At 46.9% G+C, this 20,493-nt stretch overlaps 1 protein-coding gene across 1 annotated transcript in view; it reads right to left on the minus strand.

The window, feature by feature from the left end:
- The window catches only part of CADM4 (cell adhesion molecule 4), a 122,838-nt gene that overhangs the window by 34,692 nt on the left and 67,653 nt on the right, over positions 1-20,493 (minus strand). The gene's annotated exons all lie outside the window — the stretch shown is intronic.

The raw sequence follows: 20,493 nt of genomic DNA on the forward strand, positions 1-20,493 counted from the left end.
GGGGAACAATTTTGTCCCTTTAAATCCCTTGGTAATTTGTCCCTCCTCCTTTGACATCATAATGGGTTGCCATGGGAATGGCACTGATGAGGTTGATGCATTTTGTAGCTGGAAAGTGCCGAAGGAGCGGGGAGCATTTGATACTCCTGGGTTTAACCCCAGCAGGATCAGGTAGCAAAAATTAGCACGGGGAAGAACCAAGAAGTAGATGTGAGGGACAGGAGCACGTTGTGTTACATACAATGCCATATTTCTCTTCAACACACACACACAGCACCCAATACGTCACCAAGGCTTTTTACTGTTCAGGCAGCAGTACCCCTTATTATTCTTACCCTAAAATCTCTCCCACTCAGGCAAATGAACCATCCCTAGAGCACCTCCAAAAAGCCACAAGCACCAAGATTGTACACTAGGACACTGGAGCAGAATTTCACATGCTGTCCAATATGCTTTCAAAGCCTACCTCTCCATATCAGTCCAGTGACGGGTGCCTTGAACTGATTTCCATAAATTATTGCCCCTGCCGCTCCAGACCTGCTTTTTGCGCATTCCTGCCCACTTCAAATTTCCAAGGGAGTGGGCTGGGCCATGAGGCAAAGTAAGGCAGTTGTCCCCCAGGGGCAGCCTTGGAAAACCATTAAGGGCGAAGCACATCTCCCCAGTCTCTCTTCCCTGGGCCACATCCCTCCCAGGCCCCACTTTGCACCCAGAGTGTTTTTTGCCCAGCTGGAATGCGTTCTTCAGCTCTGATCATGCTTTATACTTGTCAGGATAGAGGCCTAGCCTACTGTTCAGAGGTACATATCTGCATTTATTGCCATCCCCACAGGTGGCCCCCAGAAGGTTACCATGGAGGCAATATGGCCCTCAGGCTGAAGAGTTCCCTGCCTTTGGTTTATAATATTTTGCAGCAGAGGGCCTTCGAGTGACCCGTCTGTGGTGAAAAAAACATCTGTCCTGAGGACCCTCTCCCTCAATTTTGATGCAATCTGCCTCTTCCTACGTTCCTTTCCATACGTTATGTGGTGGCAGCAAACCTGCCTTTGCCACTGCATGTGTGCTAGTCAGGAATCTTGAACTAATCCTAAGGCTGTGTATGCATTAGAGACTTAAAGCACACACTCACAAATCAAATCAAATCAAATCCTGGGAACAGTAGTTTGTTAAAGGTGTTGAATTGCAGCTCTCTAAGGGCTGAACTACAGTTCCCATGATTCTGTTGTGCTTTTTTGGAGGGGGGGCTACTTTAAACATGGTGTGTACCCAGCCTAACTATCTGGATGGCTGTGGCTTTTGGGATGCACATTTCCAAACTTGTTTCTCTCTCTCTCTCTCTCTCTCTCTCTCTCTCTCTCTCTCTCTCTCTCTCTCTCTCTCATTTGCACATTGCATTTTTAGGCACACACTTTAAAAATGTGAAGTTTACTGTTTTTTAAAATAAAAAAACCACAACCCTAATGTGTGGAGTGGCCTTCAATTTGAGTCTGCGGATATTGCTTTCACAATATTTGCACATATGTGGCTGTGATGAATTAAGTTTGGGCTAAGGCGATTCATCATCAGCCACACATGTGGATTGGAATTGCCAGCCTCCCTGAGAATCAAATCACCAAGGGAAAAGGAACACCCACCTTTCTGCCACTTCCGTGATTGGGTGGCAATAGGAGAGGGAGAAAGGTGGCACCACATGACCTCCTCATCAGCTCTGCTGAAAAACCAGCACCTTTGGGTTCCTCCTCCTCCTCCTCCTCCTCCTCCTCGGAATATTCCCATTCCAGGTGGGAACACACAAACTCTGCAACTTGTTTCTTTTTTCTTCCTCCTTCCCAATCCTTTTTTCTTTTTGTGCTGTGTCCCCCAGGTTGAAAGCCTGCAGGCAGGGACTGCCTTATTACTGATACAGTATTTGAAAAACACTTGGGAGCTACTTCCCCTTTTTGCTTTTTGCTGAACAGCAGAACAGAAATGCTTCAGATAAATACACGTGCTTCAAGATTATACAGGCAGCCACGTTGGTCCTATAGGGGAGAGATGGGTGGGAATCGCCAAACCAGTGATGGCCAAACTTGGCCCTCCAGCTGTTTTGGGACTACAATTCCCATCATCCCTGACCACTGGTCCTGTTAGCTAGGGATGATGGGAGCTGTAGTCAAAAACAGCTGGAGGGACAAGTTTGGCCATCACTGCCTCCAAACCATAGTAAAATGACAGTTTTGGGGGCCAACTAAAATGTCACAAAACAATGAGCAAGCTTTCAAACTCTTAAGAGAGCTTTCTTCAGGCCACATGTTATACAGCGGGGACAGGAGCAAAAAGGTGAGTGTGATGGACTGGCCCCAAGTTTGCATGTGCCACGTTTTATGGTGGAGTGCAGGTGCTATGCTATCTTAAGGGCTAGCAGAACATAAGACGCAATAATGTCTGTTTCTCCATTGTTTTTAAAAGCAAGGAAACTAACGGTTCCAGTGCTAAGCGCAGCACACAGTTCCCTTGTGAATACAAGAGCAGAAGAGAAGAAGAAAAAGATGGGACAAAGCTGGAGATTAATTTTAGGTGTTGCACTAAAAGAGTCAATAGAAGCCAAACGGGGTTGTACCCAATTAGAGTGTATACTATCCAACTTGGCATTTATTGACTCTTCATCTTATACACCGCCTGAAATTAATTTCCACTTTTTTTTGCTAATAAGTCAGTGGTTTGGAACAGGGAGATGTTAGGGCCTGGAAGGATCCAGCTGAGCTTTCTGCAAAAACAAGGAGTCCCTCGGGATGCTGACACGGTAGGATGTGCAAAATGGAAGCAACAGAAACTCTGTCCCGGGGGATGGGGAGACAGAGAAGTACTCTCTGGGGTTGTAGGAAAATGCAACACACTTCAAACTTCTCCCTGGCTCTCTTTGCGCAGCCATGGCCTTATCCTGTCCACATAGCCACTGGGCTCTCCCCCACCCCCAAAGCCAGCCTCCTAACAGGTGTTGCTCCGCTTTCCTCAAGTGCAGTCAATGTAAAGAATTAGGCCTCCCCTTCATCTCTGCAGCCGGCACAGAATTTGCTGACATGGTGGAAAGCAGGCGGCTGCTTTCTACATGGGAATCAGGCGACAGAGACAGAGAACAGCCCACTTCCATCGCCACCCCAGCAATTACATTCTTGCTCAAAGAAGCTCTCTCCGACGGCCCACCTCAGCTCATCTCCCCCCACGCTTCCCACAAGGGTGCCTCCTTCACCTATTTCTGGCACATTTATGCTCAAACCTCTTTTCCACCTGCTTTTCCCACACTGCCAATCTCTTGTGCGGAAGATACAAAGGCTTCCACACCTCAAATCTTCGATTTATTTCATTTGACCCGTTTTCTCACGCTTCCCAGTGCAAACCAGCAAGCGAAGTGTTTCGATCCAACCAGGGTTCAAATCCCTGAACAGCCATAAATCTCACAAGGGGACCGGGAAGCTCAACAGATTCACCTTCACCAAGTATGGGGTACTCAGATTTGTCATCTGCCTGGACATCATGGAGAAATCAGTGTCTCTTTCAAGGACTCCTTTCCATGCAAAAAGACAGAGTTTGCAAGCTGCTTCAGGCTATAGTGAAGCTTAGTTATGGTTTAAAGATGAATGTGCAGCGTGCTGCTGGTGCCCAGGGCTAAAACTGCAGGCACTTGATGTCTCTCCTCTCCACCTGCTGCTATGATGGTTGCTAAGCCATGGTTTGGCATAGTGTTACATCCAAACCTGGGACGCGGGTGGCGCTGTGGGTTAAACCACTGAGCCTAGGGCTTGCCAATCAAAAGGTCGGCGGTTCGAATCCCCGCGACGGGGTGAGTTCCCGTTGCTCTGTCCCTGCTCCTGCCAACCTAGCAGTTTGAAAGCACGTCAAAATGCAAGTAGATAAATAGGTACTGCTCCGGTGGGAAGGTAAATGGCGTTTCCGTGCACTGCTCTGGTTCGCCCGAAGCAGCTTAGTCATGCTGGCCGCATGACCCGGAAGCTGTCTGCAGGCAAACGCCGGCTCCCTCAGCCTATAGAGTGAGACGAGCGCCGCAACCCCAGAGTCGTCTGCAACTGGACCTAATAGTCAGGGGTCCCTTTACCTTTACCTTTAAACCTAACCTCCTGATTTGTCAGTCTCCAAACAAACCAGGAGCTGTAACAAAGGTATGTTCTTTTTTTCTGGATTAACATGGAAGACAAAGCGGTGGTCTTGCGTATACAGTACTGTTATGTCTGCACATTCACACCATTTAAAGCACTATGATAGCGCTTTCCCAAAGAATTATGGGTGCTGTAGTTTGTTCACGATGCTAAAAGTTGTTAGGAGGCCCCTATTCCACCCACCCCGAGCTGCTGCTCCTTGAGTTCCCTGTGAAGAGGGATTGATTGTTAAGCAACTCTGGGAATGGTAGCTCCCATAATTCTTTGGGGAAAGCCATAGCTGCTTAAAGTAGTATAATCACGCTTTATGTATATGCTGTGGATGTGGCCTTAGAAGGCTTAGAAACAGGCTTCCCTGCTTGTAAGTGACAGCAAAGGCTGGAAAAATAACACTAGGCCGTATCCACCAGTTACCACTGGAGACAGAATACAGGTAAGGGGAGGAGAGAGAGAGAGAATGTGTTTATGAAACACTTTTGAAACAGTTGACATTTTATTTCCCTTTCTTAAGAAGCCATATTGGAAGTTCCACCAGTGGAACATTCTCCGCAGTGCCGTGCCGTAACAGATAGGGTTATCTTATGGCGAACATGACACCAGAATTCTTCCCTTCCCTGCTACACACTGTTTTTTGCATGTGTTAAAATTCCTTAAACATGGTGGCACGTTGCTGTTTTGATAGGCAGATTAATTTAGCAGCATTTCTGCAATGGGAGATAATGGTTAGGAGGTGATTCCCCTGATGACTGGGAATCTCTCTGGGTTGTTTTGAATGAGATGCCCTTCAGAATTTAGAGGAGGCAACACAAAGCCTAGGTTAGGGGTAGTAGAAAGCATGCATGTGTAATCATGTGAATATAACATCCATTTGGCAGATGGAATGGGCAGAAAGAGAGCAGCAAGTGTCTAGCTGGAGGTAGCATTCTGCACTGCCCAAGATGCTTGCTGGAGATCTGCTTCCTGCAGTTTGCCTCCCACTTACTGTCTGCCTGTAATTTTTTTTTAATAGAGCAAACAATGTACTCTATTTTTTTTTAAATAGAGCAAACATTACAAAGACACCTTAAGGAAGGGGCACGGGTAGCTCAATGGCAGGGCATCTGCTTTGCTTGTGGAAGGTCCCACGTTCCGTCTCCAACACAGAATCATAGAACTGTAAACTAGGAGGGGAACCTGAGACTCACCTAGAACAAGCCCCTGCATTTCAGGAATCCTGCCCACATCTGTCCCTAGGTGGGCTCGAACCACCAACAGCCAGACACACTGATCCATTGTGCCACAGGCTCCGGACCCAATCTTCAGGTGGAGCTGAGAGAGGCTTCCATCTCAAACCCTTGAGGGCAACTATTGCTCAGTGCAGCTAAATGAACTCTTAAGGGTGCTGGGAATGGGAGCGCCGTGAGAGGTAAACCAGGTAAACCAACCAAAGGTTCCCAGGATCCTTTGGCAGGGCGCTTGTGCTTTAAAAAATGCATGGTGTATACACGGCAGCTGTCTCTACCTTGCACATCACTGGAAACGATCCCCTCTCTGGCTTGGCCTGCATCGTTTGCTTGCTACTGGCAAAAACCTCCCAATTAAGCCGCAGATTCCTTGTGACGTGCCCTCGCCTCATCTCAGACCCGCTATCTCTGATTGCCACCTGGGCAATTCCAAGCCGCGTTTTTCTGATTTTGCTTTCTGTCCCCAAATTACTAGCCTTAAAAATAATAATAAAAAAAATCAACCCCAGCTTCGGTGCCAGGCAATAGGCAATTTTGCCTCTGCACACATTTATAATGAATCAGCAAGTGCCAACTGAAAACAGGCAGTTTTTGCTAGAGGAGGCATCACTTCTGTTATCTCAACTCTGACTGTTTCCCCCACTGCTAAGAACAGTCTCCAAACCACACTCCCCAAATGGATTTGGCACTGTTCCTCACGCCTCCAACGCCCAGTCATGACAGTCCTTCCTCTCGGTGGCATCAGAGTTGCAGTTGCCAACTGACCCAAAACTACATTCTGCCCTGCTCTTGCACTTTTATTCACAAGTTGATAAAGCAAACAGGATTTATTTTTTTTCTATATAAAAGAAGCATTTTGTAACTGCAGCTTTTCTCAGTGCAGAGATGCAGTGATAGGCAGAGCTTGACCTATTGGATTTCTGTCATGCAGCTGTTGAAAACACTGAAGCTATAAGAGAAGAAAAAGGTGGCAACCTTATTTGGGGAGTAAATAAGCTGTTGGGCTTTGAGTCTGATTGCCCCCATTCCTTTTTCAGCTTGTCAGACAATGCTGCCATTGGCAGGTTTGCCAACTGCCCCGTAAAAATAAAGGGGTCTGTCTGCTCTGATAGCTTCAACAGCTGCTCGATGTGCAGAAATCCTTGGGTGAAGCTTTTCACAGCACAAATGACAATATGCATTATCTCCTAATGCTTGGATATCTCGCTGCTGTAAAGGCACAGCTACAATAGCCAGTTGATTAATTGTTATTATATAATTCTGTCCAGACAAACACTGTATGCCAAAGTGGCTCACATCAATGGGCGGTTGGAAGAGGAGAGCGGGGTCCTACCTTCTGGCTTACCAAATTAAGAAAAGAAGGCACCCCCCTTAGAAGGGAAGTAGAGGGATAAGACAGAGAAAAGAGATCGCTTTGCCGGCCGTGGGTTCGAGCCCACATTGGGCAAAATATATCTGCATTGCAGGGAGTCGGAATAGACGACGCTGACAGTCCCTTCCAATTCTACAATTCTATGATTCAATTCTCTGGTGTGTTGCATGGAAAGAGGTGCTGTGACTGACCTAGAGGCCCTTACTCCATGCAGCTGATGGCAGAGGCCTGAGACGGGGCTTCTGGTCACTTCTGCAGTCCAAAGGCATTGGGCCCAAGTGTCCTTTGTGGCAGTGGGGGGGGGGGGAGCATGTTCCCTGCAGCCACTCCTTCTCTGGCCAATAGATGGGACCTACCTGCCCTTCTGCTTGCCATGATGTGTAAACCCCAATATGACTCAGGACTGCAACAACTCAAAAGACCGCCCGTCCCCATAAAAACCAGCCTGGGCTCTGCAGTCTTCATTGAAGGTCCTTCTCCGTATGCCACACCTGAGGGAGGCACAGAGGGTGGCCACACAGGAATGGGCTTTTTCCATGGTGCCTCCCCCCCCCCCCCCATCTGTGGAATGCTCTCCCTAGGGAGATGCACCTGGCACCATCTTTGTCTATCTAAGATATTTTTGTATACTCAGTCCTTAGGTAAATAAGTTGCCTCCAGCAGTGGTCCTCACCTTTTAGGGACTTGTCCTTATTAATATTTTACTGGGAGAGCATTTTATGCATTTTGCATTATTGGATGTTTAAAATCTTTCTGTTTTTAAAGTTGCATTTACTTGTTGTATTTTATTAAGTCTCTGATACTTTTTATTTTGTATGAAGTGTTGTTGTTGTTGTTGTTGTTGTTGTTGTTAGATGATGATGATGCTCATCAAAGGAGCATCCCAGTGAACGTTATTCCACTCTGGCTGCAGGCAGAGGTCAAAGTTGGCCCAGCGCTGATCAGAGACACATATCTACATCAGGGTTTATACTGCTTTTATGCTTTAGCCACAGCATCCTCCCCTTGCAAAGAATCCTGGGAGGAGTAGTTTGGCAAAGATGCTGAGAACACTCTGCTAGAGATTCAGTAGGGAAAGATGCCTGTGGAGAAGGCAAAAAATAAAGCGGTCATGCCAGAGGGCCTGGTGTGAGAGACTTAGTACTGTCCTTTCGAGCTGCTAGAAATGAGCCCCCACCCACAAAAGATCTCCTTGCATCTAAGTTGCTGGTCCTGGGGGGGAGAGGTAGGTTTTGGGGGGGTAGAGAGCACCCCTCTCCAAGCTCCTGCATGACCCTTGCCACCCTCCCTGCTCTATTCATCTGCAGCTAATCACACGTTGCCATGGCGACCAGCCACCACCATTTGCATAGCCCTGGCACCATGCCATGCGGTGTTTGACTTCCAATGGGGCCTGCAAAGATGGAGAGGGAAGAGGGAGGAGGACCTGGGGAGAAGAGAGGCTCAGAGAAGGGCCTACTCTCTCTCTCTCTCCCCCCCCACCTTCCGCCCGCCTTGCTACAAAGAACGAGTGGCCAAAAAATAATAATAAACACCTACAGCTCAGGAACGCGCCAACTGTCCCCTTCCAATAATTTATAACATCATTCAGGGATTTTAATAGCCTTGAGAAGGGTGGCTTTTCAAGCCTGGGCTGAGCAAGGTAGCCGTCCTTTACAACACCCCGCCCCTTCTGCCAAGCACCCTCAGCCTATGCGGAGGAAATTCAACAGGGAGAGCTTTCCGCTTGTATCCAAGGTGAGAGGTTCTGCCTGTTCTGCAGCTGTTAAAGTCAGAGGAACATTGCTGTCAAAACGAACAAACAGAGCCACCTCCTCAATGGCTTTTGGCCTCCCTGCACACCCCACACGTTTTATGGAACATCATAGTGTAGGCCTTCCCCACTCTCCCAACACATTCACGTCAGCGAGGCAGGGATTCCAAGTCATCTTGGTGATTGAAAGGGTGGAAACAGGAAGCAGGAAGCAGACCTTCCGGACTAATTTCTACAGGCCACACAGCAAAGTGATCTTGGCTCTGTGGGATGAGGATTGGTACAGCGAGACAGGGACTGATTCCAGGTCAACACACCAAGTTGGCTCTTACATGCTATGGAAAGCCACTTGGGGGGAGCAGCGCTCCTCAGTATGCAGAACTGCATCCTCTTTTCACCACCACCAACCACAACACGTGTGTGCTGGTAAGTTAGGAAAAGAAGCTGCAGAAACCTACAGCAGCCGGCACACCGAAATGCAAGTGTTGAGGAAACAAAGTAGGAAGTCTGTAGGGGAACAGTAACTTTAGCACAAGGTCACACAATAGGACCTTTCTGAGCATTAGGGCTGCGAATACCATACACTGAAACCACACAAATGTTCAGCATCTTATTAAGAACATAGTTTAAATTTTGGTTGTTAATTTTTTTTTTTTTTATAAGATTTTATTAAATTTTGGTTGTTAATTTTTATGTATATTTACATTGTTACACATGTGTGAATACCAAAAAACATGGTCAAAGTGTCCCACCCGTAACAATGGAATGGCCCTGATAAAGAATATATTATTGACTTGGGGATTATTGTGCGCCGCTAACGTGTTGCATATATTATACTAGGAACAGAGATAAGACAAGGAAGAGTCTTTACCATCTGCTTTTTATTCATTATTTACAGAGACAGGCTTGAGAATGCAGCCTCTTGGAATAATGGCGTTGTCCCGAGCATATCTCCACCCAGTGGCGTACGAAGCCGCTCAGGCACCTGGAGCGGCAAACATGACGTGCACCCGGGGGGTGGGGCCTTGCTACGTAGCGCGCATGCTGAGTGTCACCACGTATGACGCATGCGACGTATGTAATGACACCACACATGCGCTGTACATAGCAGGTTGCCGGCGGCACCACTCCAGCGTTGTACGGACAGTGACAGGATCCTCTGCTCGCGGCTGCAACCGCGAACGGAGGATTCTCTACATGCGGCTGCAGCCGCGAGCAGAGGATCCTAGCACCATCCATACAGCACTGGAGCGGCACTTCTGGCAAACCGCATGCCTTGTCACCCCGGAAACATGGCACTGGGAGCGCACCGCCCCCCATTGCTATGCCACTGTCTCCACCTCCCCTTCTCTCCCGCTTCCTCATTTGTCAACAGCACCACCCCCTCTATGGTTGCCGCTTAGGTCTATCTGTCTTTGAGCTCTTTGCTCTCCTACTTTTAAGGCTCGTCAGATTCTGTGAGATGGTGGGTCTGGAATACTTTCTAGTGATAACATGTCAGCTAGCTGCTCCAGCTCTGCCTCCTCCTCCTCCTCTTCTCCCATTATTTCCCAACTTTCCCCCTCATCTTCCTCTGAGCTGTGACCTCCCTCAAACCCCTGTTGTAATTCAGAACTGCCTTCTCCTCCTCTGGAAGGGTCAGGCTGGGGAGGTGGTCTCCACCATTCCTCCTCTGCCCAGGCCCTGACACCTAGAGATACTAGGGATTGAACCTGGGACTTCTGGCACTCAATGCAGGTCAGCTGCTCTGCCACTGAGTGATGGTCCTAGAGCAGGGCTTCTCAATGGGTTTGCAGCACCACAATGGAGTGGCAGGAGAGGACAGCAAGTGTGGCAGGAAAACAATAATAATAATAATAATAATAATAATAATAATAATAATAATAATAATTTATTTATACCCCATCCATCTGGCTGGGTTTCCCCAGCAACTCTGGGCGGCCTCCAACAGAATGTTGAAATACAATCATCTATTAAATATTAAAAGCTTCCCTAAACAGGGCTGCTTTCAGATGTCTTCTAAAAGTCTGGTAGTTGTTTTTCTCTTTGACATCTGGTGGGAGAGCGTTCCACAGGGCGGGTGCCACTACCAAGAAGGCCCTCTGCCTGGTTCCCTGTAACTTGGCTTCTCACAGCAAGGGAACCGCCAGAAGGCCCTCGGCACTGGACTCAGGCACAATCAGTATTATATTTTGGGGTTGATTTGTGTTCTCATGCAGCTGCATTGTTTAATACTTTCTGGATGTCCCATGGCAATATTATAAAATAGCTGTGCTCTCTGTTATAAATCAAGCACTGCTAGGAGTGGTTTCTATTGTTGCTTTAATGCATTTCTTATCAATAAAAAAATTGGTGTGGTGCAAGCAAATTTTTATTCTAAAAGTGTGGCCTGAAAAGTTCAAGAACCACTGCCCTAGAGCAATTCACACTCTTCTGTATCCTTAAAAGTAAACCTTGGGGTGTAAAAGTGATGCCTGTGTCCAATTTTTATATGTAATATATTGTCGTGAGTTTGGGGAGGAGACGGTCAGGTTGTATGATGCCCCTTCTAATCCCTGGATCCAGCAAGAGTTAAAATCTAATGGAGGATCCCACTGTTGAATTATCGTAGATAGGCAAGGAACATAGTTATGTATGGTCCAATGTATGATCATCAGTATAACAAAATAAGGTTGGTTTTTCCAGATGGCAAATGGGTGGGCCCCCTCCTTCACCCAGCTGCTAGTGAGAAAGGCAAAAGCCAGAGAGCTGGGCTAAAAGCAGACAGAAGCCAGAGAGTGACAGCCATGCATGATTTCTGCTGGAAGCCAAGGCTGTGACTATGTCTTTTCTGTGACTTGCTTTCTAAACAGGACCCCATGTTTAGGGAAGTTTTTTAAGTTTGATGTTTCATCATATTTTTAATATTCTGTTGGGAGCCGCCCAGAGTGGCCGGGGAAACCCAGCCAGATGGCCGGGGTATAAATAATAAATTATATTATTATTATTATTATTATTATTATTATTATTGAAGAAAGACCTATTGAGGTGTTAATGCTGTGATGCCCCACACTGTAGGCTCAGGTTGTATATTTGTATAAATAAGCCATACAACCTAAAAATCGTAGAACTGTAGAGTTGGAAGGGACCCCCAGGGATCATCTAGTCCAACCCCCTGCAATGCAAGAATCTCAGCTAAAGCATCCATTAAAAATGGCCATCCAACCTCTGCTTAAAAATCTCCAAGGAAGGAGAGTCCACAACCTCGCAAGGGAGTCCGTTCCAATTTTACTATCAGAAAGTTCCTCCTGGTGTTTAGTCGGAACCTCCTTTCTTGAAACTTGAATCAATTCTAAACCCCCACCCTCCCCCCCCCCCCAGCAAGAAACCACCATCCCCGCTGTCCCTCATTGCAAGGAGACCGAACCCTGGTTAAGCGTGTTGAAACCCTGGAATCTTGTACCGCTCAGAAATTGGGGTGGCGTGCAACAATCGCACACGCATGCATACACACCTCCTTTGTCAGACATTTGGGGGAATACCATTTAAAGAATCAAAAGCAAATTTTATAATAATTATAATAATAATTTATTATTTATACCCCGCCCATCTGGCTGGGTTTTCCCAGGCACTCTGTGTGGCTTCCAACAAAATATTAAAAATACGATAAAACATCAAATATTAAAAACTTCCCTAAACAGGGCTGTCCTTCAGATGTCTTCTAAAAGTCAGATAGTTGTTTATTTCCTTGACATCTGATGGGGGGCTGTGTTCCACAGGGCGGGCGCTACTACCAAGAAGGCCCTCTTGCCTGGTTCCCTGTAACTTCGCTTCTCGCAGTGAGGGAAACGCCAGAAGGCCCTCAGAGCTGGACCTCAGTTTTTGCTACAGCCAGGATTATTACAGTGGCGGATGGGAAGAGAAAGGGTCCCCACCTGACTGGTGCCTAGACAATCTTAGCTGAAGTATAATTACTCAGAAACGCCGCATATGGAAATCAGTTTGGGCCAATTAGACAACTCGTTTTGTGCAGCAAAGTTGCCGTTTTTGGCACAGCCGCTGGTTTTTGCAAGCACGCCAAATGGTTGGTTGACATGTTGCGATCGCAGGCCGTCATCTCAATGAGAGCTTGAGCCAGGAGATGGAGAGACGCAGTCTCATCTCAACCAGAGCGCAAACACACACTTTCTCTCACAGACACACACACATATACTGGCATCGTGCCACTCAAACGTCAAAATGGTTTTATGAATAGACCTCAAGACCCTGAGCGTGAAGCCAAGCTCATCTGCCAAGCCTCCTCACAAGGGTTGCACAACCACAGCATCAAGTCTCTAGACGGAACAGCTTTTCTGGTGCCCTGGAGAAGGACGGCAAACGAAATTAAACATCTACCATCAAGGGGTTCTTTTTCTGGGCGGCGGGGTGTGGGGAGGGTGTAGAGACAATCTCGCTAATGAGGGAGCGAATTAGTAAGCAAAGTGAAAGAAAAACAGCAAACTTGGGGAGAGAAGAAAGAGGGAGATGAGATCACAAAAGGAGAATCTGGGTCAGAGGAACTTAAAAAGAATGTTGGAAATGAGTTAAGAAAAGGGGTTGGGGGGAAAGAGAGAATGAACTGAGACTGAGCGAATGAGGAAGCTGGTGGGGTTGCCACCTTTTTGTAAATAAGCCTGCTCCTGTGCCTTTAACGGCACTCAGAAACTCAGAAAAGTGGCCGGTTGAGCAGCAACCTTTGCTCAGTTAAGTGAATAGATGAAGAATCAGTCAAAAACCTTAAAAGTGTATCCATAATTAATGTGGCTTAAAAAAATTTTTTAATGTTAACTATATTAAATGTAAGCGCTAATAAAATCTGCAGGTGACAGGCAGTATCTCAGAAGAATTTTTATCACATTTATATCCCACCTTTCGTCCAAGGAGCTCGATGTGGTGTGTGTACATGCTTCTCCCACTCCTTATTTTGTCTGCACAACAACCCTGTGAGGCAGGTTAGTCTGAGAGGCAGTGGCTGGCCCAAGGTCACCCAGTGAGTTTCACAGCTAAGTGAGGAATCGTAGAACTTTAGCGTTGGAAAGGACCTTGAGGATCATTCTAGTCCAATCCCCTGCAATCCAGGAATATGCAGCTGTCCCATACAGGGATCAAACCTGCAACCTTGGCATTATCAGAAGCATGCTCTAATACATGGGCAGGCAAACTAAGGCCCAGGGAATCAGCGTGTTTTTACATGAGTAGAATGTGTCCTTTTATTTAAAATGCATCTCTGGGTTATTTGTGGGGCATAGGAATTCGTTAATCCCCCCAAAAAATATAGTCCAGCCCCCCACAAGGTCTGAGGGACAGTGGACCAGCCCCCTGCTTTGCTGACCCCTGCTCTAACCAACTGAACTATCCAGGGTGATTGCAGTTTGAACCCTGGTCCTGCAGGTCCTAGCCCAGCACTCTAGACTGCCTTCCCTCTCACACTGGAGTAAAGTTTCATCTAACACAAGCCCATTGAAACCAATGGACAGTACTAATTGAAATCTATTGATTACACTGGGACTACTCAGAGTAGGGTTAACATTGGGCAGATCCATTTGAAGCACACCCAGTGCACATTTAAAAGCACATGATTCCCCCCCCCCGGGAACTGTAGCTCCGATTCTTGCCATGCTTAACAAACTACAGCTCCCACAATTCCTTGGGGGAAGTCAAGCAGAGAGGCTGTGGGCATCCTCCTCTGTGCTCCATATCCCCACAAAAGCCTTTTACGTTTTGGGTGGACCTACACCCCACATTCAAAGACCACGGCTCCCTCCAAAGGATCCCTCCTGCTCACAGAGCTGCGATTCACAGCAGCCCTTCACAAACTGCAGTTCCAAGGATTCCTTGGGGGAAGCCATGTGCTTCAAATATGCATCGGGTGGGCTTCAAAAGCATGCTGTGCGGATCTGCCTTTTCATTTAACCGTGTGACACTCCCGGCGGCAAATGAAGCTTCTCCTCCCGCTTGCATCTCCTGTACACCAAGCCGATGTGAAAAGGCACCGCTACCGTGTGGGGAGGCAAACCTCAAAAGGAGGTCAGGTTGCCGGATCAATAAGAGAAAAAAGGGCTTCCTACTCCAACCGCAAACAAACAGCTGTGGAGGTGAAGACATGAAGAGGATTCGGGCGAAGGCGGACTTCTGCCACCATCCCTGCCCCCGATTCTTTCCTCTCCGCAACTCTTAAGAAGCAGGATGAGCCCTGCATGAGTATCAAATCTGGCAAGCAGCCACCTGCCCTGGTGCTTTGATGCCATAATTCAAAGTGGACCTGCAGAGTTCGCTTCCCCCCCACACACCTCTCTTCTAAAACAGTCCAGCTTCCAAAATTGCCCACCACTACCTCCATTTCCTGACACACACACAAACCCAGCGCGCGCACACACCATCCTCCCCATCTCAGGCTCCATCCTTGCGCCTGCTGCAATGAGATTCCGGCATGAGGCGTCGGGCGCATCAAGGATGCAGCTCACGAGGGCTGCTGATATTCTACAAAAGGGAGGCAGGGAGCATGAAACGCTGCCGCACGGCTCTCGGCCTTGAAGCGAACCCCCCCTCCCCCACCCCACCGCTCTGACCTCTGCGCTGGCGCCTGATTGATATTCTGTGTGCCTTTCTCCTGCCTGTGCCAGGCTGGCCTCGGGGAAAAGAGGCAGCAGGGGGAACCCACACCTTCAGGCCGGCGGCTGGATGCAGCTGCAAAGGGGGCAGGAGATGGCGCAGGCCAAGCAAAAACGCCAAAGAGGATCGGGCAGAGGCAAGGGTCTCGATGCCTTCTGAGAGTCAGGCAGAAGAGGACACCTTTAACAGGTGCCCCAGGAGCCTCCTCGGGTCCCAGAAGCAGGGCATGCCAAGGTAGCATCTCCCCACCGCTGCCCACTGCCCAGCAACTGGCCTTAGAAGGCAGACTGCCCCTGAGCATAGAGGTTCTGTTTAGACACCGTGGTGAATAGTATGAAGCCGTCAAAGCAAGTAGCAACCTGGTGGTGGCACGACTAGTGGCAGAAAGTTCCAGGGGCTGATTCTGCAGTCATTTATTTCACCTGTCCCTGAATCGACTGCTAATCAATGGCCAATATATGGTGTTACATGAACTGGGAGAACGCCTACAGAAAGAGGACTGTGACACAAAAAGCTGCAGCAGTTAAAATGCCCCCAATCCCCTCCTTTTCGGACAACTATATCTGCCGCCTTAGATCAGTCATTTGCAATTAAATCCCCATAGAGAGTTTTTAGGGCTGCTCAGAGGTGACTCAGAATGCACACGGTGCAGAGAGTGTTTGTGTGCTGGTAGGGAAGACAGCTTGCTGGCCTGCTCCCAAAATGCATATTTGGCACAGCACCTGAACGATCCTACACTCGCGCTAACTTCATATGCATTGTCTCTATCTTTTTAAAGACGTTATGGCAACTGAGCAAAAGGGTGAGACAAGCTAAATTCTTCCTCCCCCTCCAAACATCGAGAGAGCTCAATACTTTTCTGCACAAGAAAGACAGACTGTCAATTCCTGCCCTACTTGGCTCATCTGCAATCCAAGGATGGGGAGTATGTGAACTTCCAGAGGTTGTTGGACTCCTAACCCTAACTCCCATAAGCTCCAGCCAGCAAGTAAGAGCCAATGGTAAGAGGTTATGGGAGTTGAGTCCAACAATATCTGGAGGGCTGCATGTTCCCCATCCCTGATGTCTTCCAACAGCAAGAAGAAAAAATGCTGACCTATTTTAAGGACAGGAAGAGTCCTGGGTTCACCTTGCCTTCTGTTCTATTACACTCTTCCTCCTCCTCCTCTTCTGCGATCCCTCGTAGCTGAGTAAGACTGTCTTCCATAAACACGGTTTCAACAATGAGTCCGTAAGTGACTGTGGAGGCCAGTTCTGGATCCAAACGTCCTTCCACAGTGGGGACATTGGTTTCCGGATGGGAGTTGATCACGGTGTGGATTTGCCAAGCGTGCCTTCCTCTTAGCATGTTTCTCCCTTGCATCCTGAGTTCAAGTGTCTTCAAAGCCCATGACGCCTTTGGTAAAGGCTGTTCTCCAACTGGAGCGCTCGCAGGCAAGTGTTTCCCAATTGTTGGTGTTTATACTACATTTTTAAAGATTTGCCTTGAGACAGTCTTTAAACCTCTTTTGTTGACCACCAGTATTACGCTTTTCATTTTTAAAGTCCGAAATAGAGTAGTTGCTTTAGAAGACGATAATCAGGCATCTGCACAACATGAAGTTGATGTTGAAGACTCATTGCTTTGAAACTGGTGATCTTTGCTTCTTCCAGAACACTGGTATTAGTTCACCTGTATTCTCAAGTGATGTGTAAAAATTTTCGGAGACATCGTTGATGGAATCTTTCGAGGAGTTAGAGATGGTGTTTATAAGTGGTCCATGTTTCATAAGCATACATTAAGGTTGGTAGTACAATAGCTTTGTAAACAAGCATTTTGGTTTCCCTGCGAATGTCCCGGTCCTCAAATACTCTGCACTTCTCTGTTACATTATGCTTCTTCCCATCCCATTCCACAAGTAGAAATACAAAAGCATATATGCACTCTAGATGGATTAACCCAGAATTAACACCACCCCCAGGCTCTGTATTCTTACCACCGACACATGGGAGAATCCTTATTCCACCCGTGTGCACGACTCAAAGAGTGACAAACATTCTTTCCATCACTCTTTAAGCGATCTGATTGCGAGAATGGAAATGTGGGCAGGAGTCTGATAGGGCAAACCTTTTTATTATTATTATCGTAATTGCAGAGGGGTGGGGTTGGAATGCTTCCCTTCCATCACTGCACTTCGACAGTGCGGAATTTATCATCCGCAGAGTTTGGCTCCCTAGAATTCCTTCTGTTCTTCCTCCTTCCCCCCGAAAACAATCAAAACAAAGGCACCATTTGAGACTTCCCAGGCGCAAAGATAAACTTGAAACATGTTTGGGCAATGCCTGGTGGGATGTCGGAAGGCAGAGATCGGCTGGAGCTCCAGGGTTCCATATAGTTCCTTACTCATTCTCACTCACCAAGTATGGGGAAAGGAAAACGTCACTTACAGAAGGATCAGAAATATTTTCCTTGATGCTTGAATTTGTTTTATTTTGGGGTTTTAAAAATGTTTTAATGTGTTGTGAACTGCTCTGAGATGTTTTTCCCTTTAAAATATAAAGTGGTATAGAAAAGAAATCATCACCACCATCATAATCTCACAAACATCCTGACACACATACAAGCTAAAACAAGCAGCGTAACTTATGCAAACCAAGGAAACGTTCATGTCATAAAGGTAACGGTAAAGATAGACCCCTGGACGGTTAAGTCCAGTCAAAGGCGACTATGGGGTTGTGGCGCTCATCTCGCTTTTCAGGCCAAGGGAGCCGGCATTTGGCCACAGACAGCTTTCCAGGTCATGTGGCCAGCATGTCTAAACAGCTCCGGGCGCAACAGAACACAGTGAAGGAAGAGCGCACGGAAACGCCATTTACCTTCCTATTTATCTACTTGCACTTTGACGTGCTTTCGAACTGCTAGGTTGGCAGGAGCTGGGACAGAGCAATGGGAGCTCACTCCATTGTGGGTATTCGAACCGCCGACCTTCCGATCGGCAAGCCCAAGAGGCTCAGTTGTTTAGACCACAGCGCCACCCGCATATGCCATATGTTTAAAGCATTATTATACTAAAACAGTCATGACTTCCTCCAAAGAGCTGCAGTTTCTTAAGGTTGCTGAGAGTTGTTAGGAGACCACTGTTCCCAGCACAGAGCTACAATTCCCAGAGTTCCCTGGGGAGAGGGACTGACTGTTAAAGGACTCTGGGAATGGTAGTTCTGTGAGATGAATAGGAATTTCCTAACAACTCCCAGCACCCTTAAGAAACTACAGCTCCCAGAATTCTTTGACATAATGGTTGGAGTTTGGGCTATGACCTGGGGTACCAGCATTTGAATCCCCACTCGACCATGAAACTAACACTGGGTGACCTTGGGCCAGTCACCATCTCTTAGCCTAACCTACCTCACAGGGTTGTTGTGAGGATGAAACGCAGACATGGAGAACCTTGTACAACCACCTTGAGCACCTTGGAAGATAACGGTGGTATGCAATAAATAAATTGTGTGAATGTGGCCCAAGTACATATTTGACCGTTTGCTTTATTTGTGGAATATATTGATTTTTTAAAAAAAAAATTACTTAAGGTATTTCTGTAACGCTTTATTGTTGAGGCTTCTACAGGGTGTAATGAGTAAAATGAATAAAAACAGAAAACTTCCTTAAAATGTCTGCTTGAGAAAAAAAGAGAAGAAGGGTCCATAGGCTTGTCTAATCTCAGCCGGGAGGGAAGAAATAACAAAACAACAACAACAACAACAACAACAACTATTATTATTATTATTATTATTATTATTATTATTATTATTATTATCCACACTTTTGAATGCACAGCTTCCAGTGGACATGGGCTTGGATATAAGGGACCAGATCCTTAAGATATCCTTGGCCCAAATTGTGAAGAGTCTTGTAAATTAATGTAAGAATTTTGACCTTGGCCCAGTAACAAATGGGCAGCCTGTGCAAGCTATTAAGGAGCAGGCTGATTTGCTGGCAGTAGTTTACTATCTCCACCAAGAGTCTAGCTGTGACATTCTGCACAAGCAGGAGCTTTGAGCCCAGGCCCAAAGATTCAATAATCAAGGGGGTAGCATTCAGCTAGGTTTCACTCCGAGCAGACCCATTGAAATTACTGGTCCTAACTTAGCCAAGTTCAATGGTTTTAATGAGTCCGCTGTGGGTACAACTTAGTTGAATACCACCTTGAGGTTACCAGGGCATAAATTTATATATGGCAGAAAGCTTGTTATAGATACCTGGGTTTTCATTTTATAATTTGCAGCGCAGCATACACAACGATTCCTACCCACGATAACCGTACACACACCTGCAGGATTGCAAGAACATCTTCCCGATCTAGAGGCCGCAGAGAACAATGGATGTTGAAAGGAACGAAGGCACTCGAAAAAGCTTTTGTTACTTAACATGCACTAGAAGCTGCAGTTTCTAGTGCCACCTCAATCAAAGCAGCCCATGATCCCTTCATGTGAAAGCACTAGAGAACCAAAGGTTTAATTCAAGTGTTGACACAATCCATGAATGTATTATCATTACGGAGGTTAAATACCCTATGGCCAACGAAGCAAGAAAATAACAATCATGTGAAAATGTGCAAGCGGCTGGATCAAGAGCTAACACCACAGAATATAACTCACAGGAGAAGGTGAGACCCACATTGTGAGACTGCAGGGCTGTTGCAGGTCCCTGCACAGAGCTATTTTAAATCATCAGTAGGGCAACTTAACAGTAAGATGTGCAAAACAGCAGCAGGTTCTCTCCCAAGGGACGTGGCGTTTGACATGTGAGGTATATGCTTTCGGAACCCACCTTATTCCCGTGATCGTGCATTATTGATTTTTTGAAATTGCTGCACCATGCCCTGGGACCAGATGGTGAAGGTGGGAAATAAACTGGAAAAAATAATATATCTCATCAAACTCATGGATATAGAATTGTGGAATTGTAGACTTGGAAGGGACCTGGAGTGTCATCTAGCCCAACTCATTGCAAATGCAGGAATCTCAACTAGATCATGCGTAACAGATGGTCATCCAAACTCTGCTTTAAAACCTCCAAGGAAGGCGAGCTCACCACCTCTCATGGGAGTCTGTTCCACTGTCAAACAGCTCTAACCACCAGAAAGTTCTTCCTGATGTTTAGTCAGAATCTCCTTTCTTGTAACTTGAATCCATTGGTTTGGGTCCTACCCTCTGGAGCAGGAGAAAACAAACCTGCTCCATCTTCCATGTGACAGCCCTTTAGATATGATAGCCATCTTCAAAGGTTTTGGGTTTAAGCCCCACGTTGGGTGCAAGATTCCTCCATTGCAGGAGGTTGACCCTCATGGTCCCTTCCCATTTTCTATGATCTCTCTGTCTCCT

This window comes from Lacerta agilis, chromosome 8, assembly GCF_009819535.1.
Source record: "Lacerta agilis isolate rLacAgi1 chromosome 8, rLacAgi1.pri, whole genome shotgun sequence".
Taxonomy (NCBI): domain Eukaryota; kingdom Metazoa; phylum Chordata; class Lepidosauria; order Squamata; family Lacertidae; genus Lacerta; species Lacerta agilis.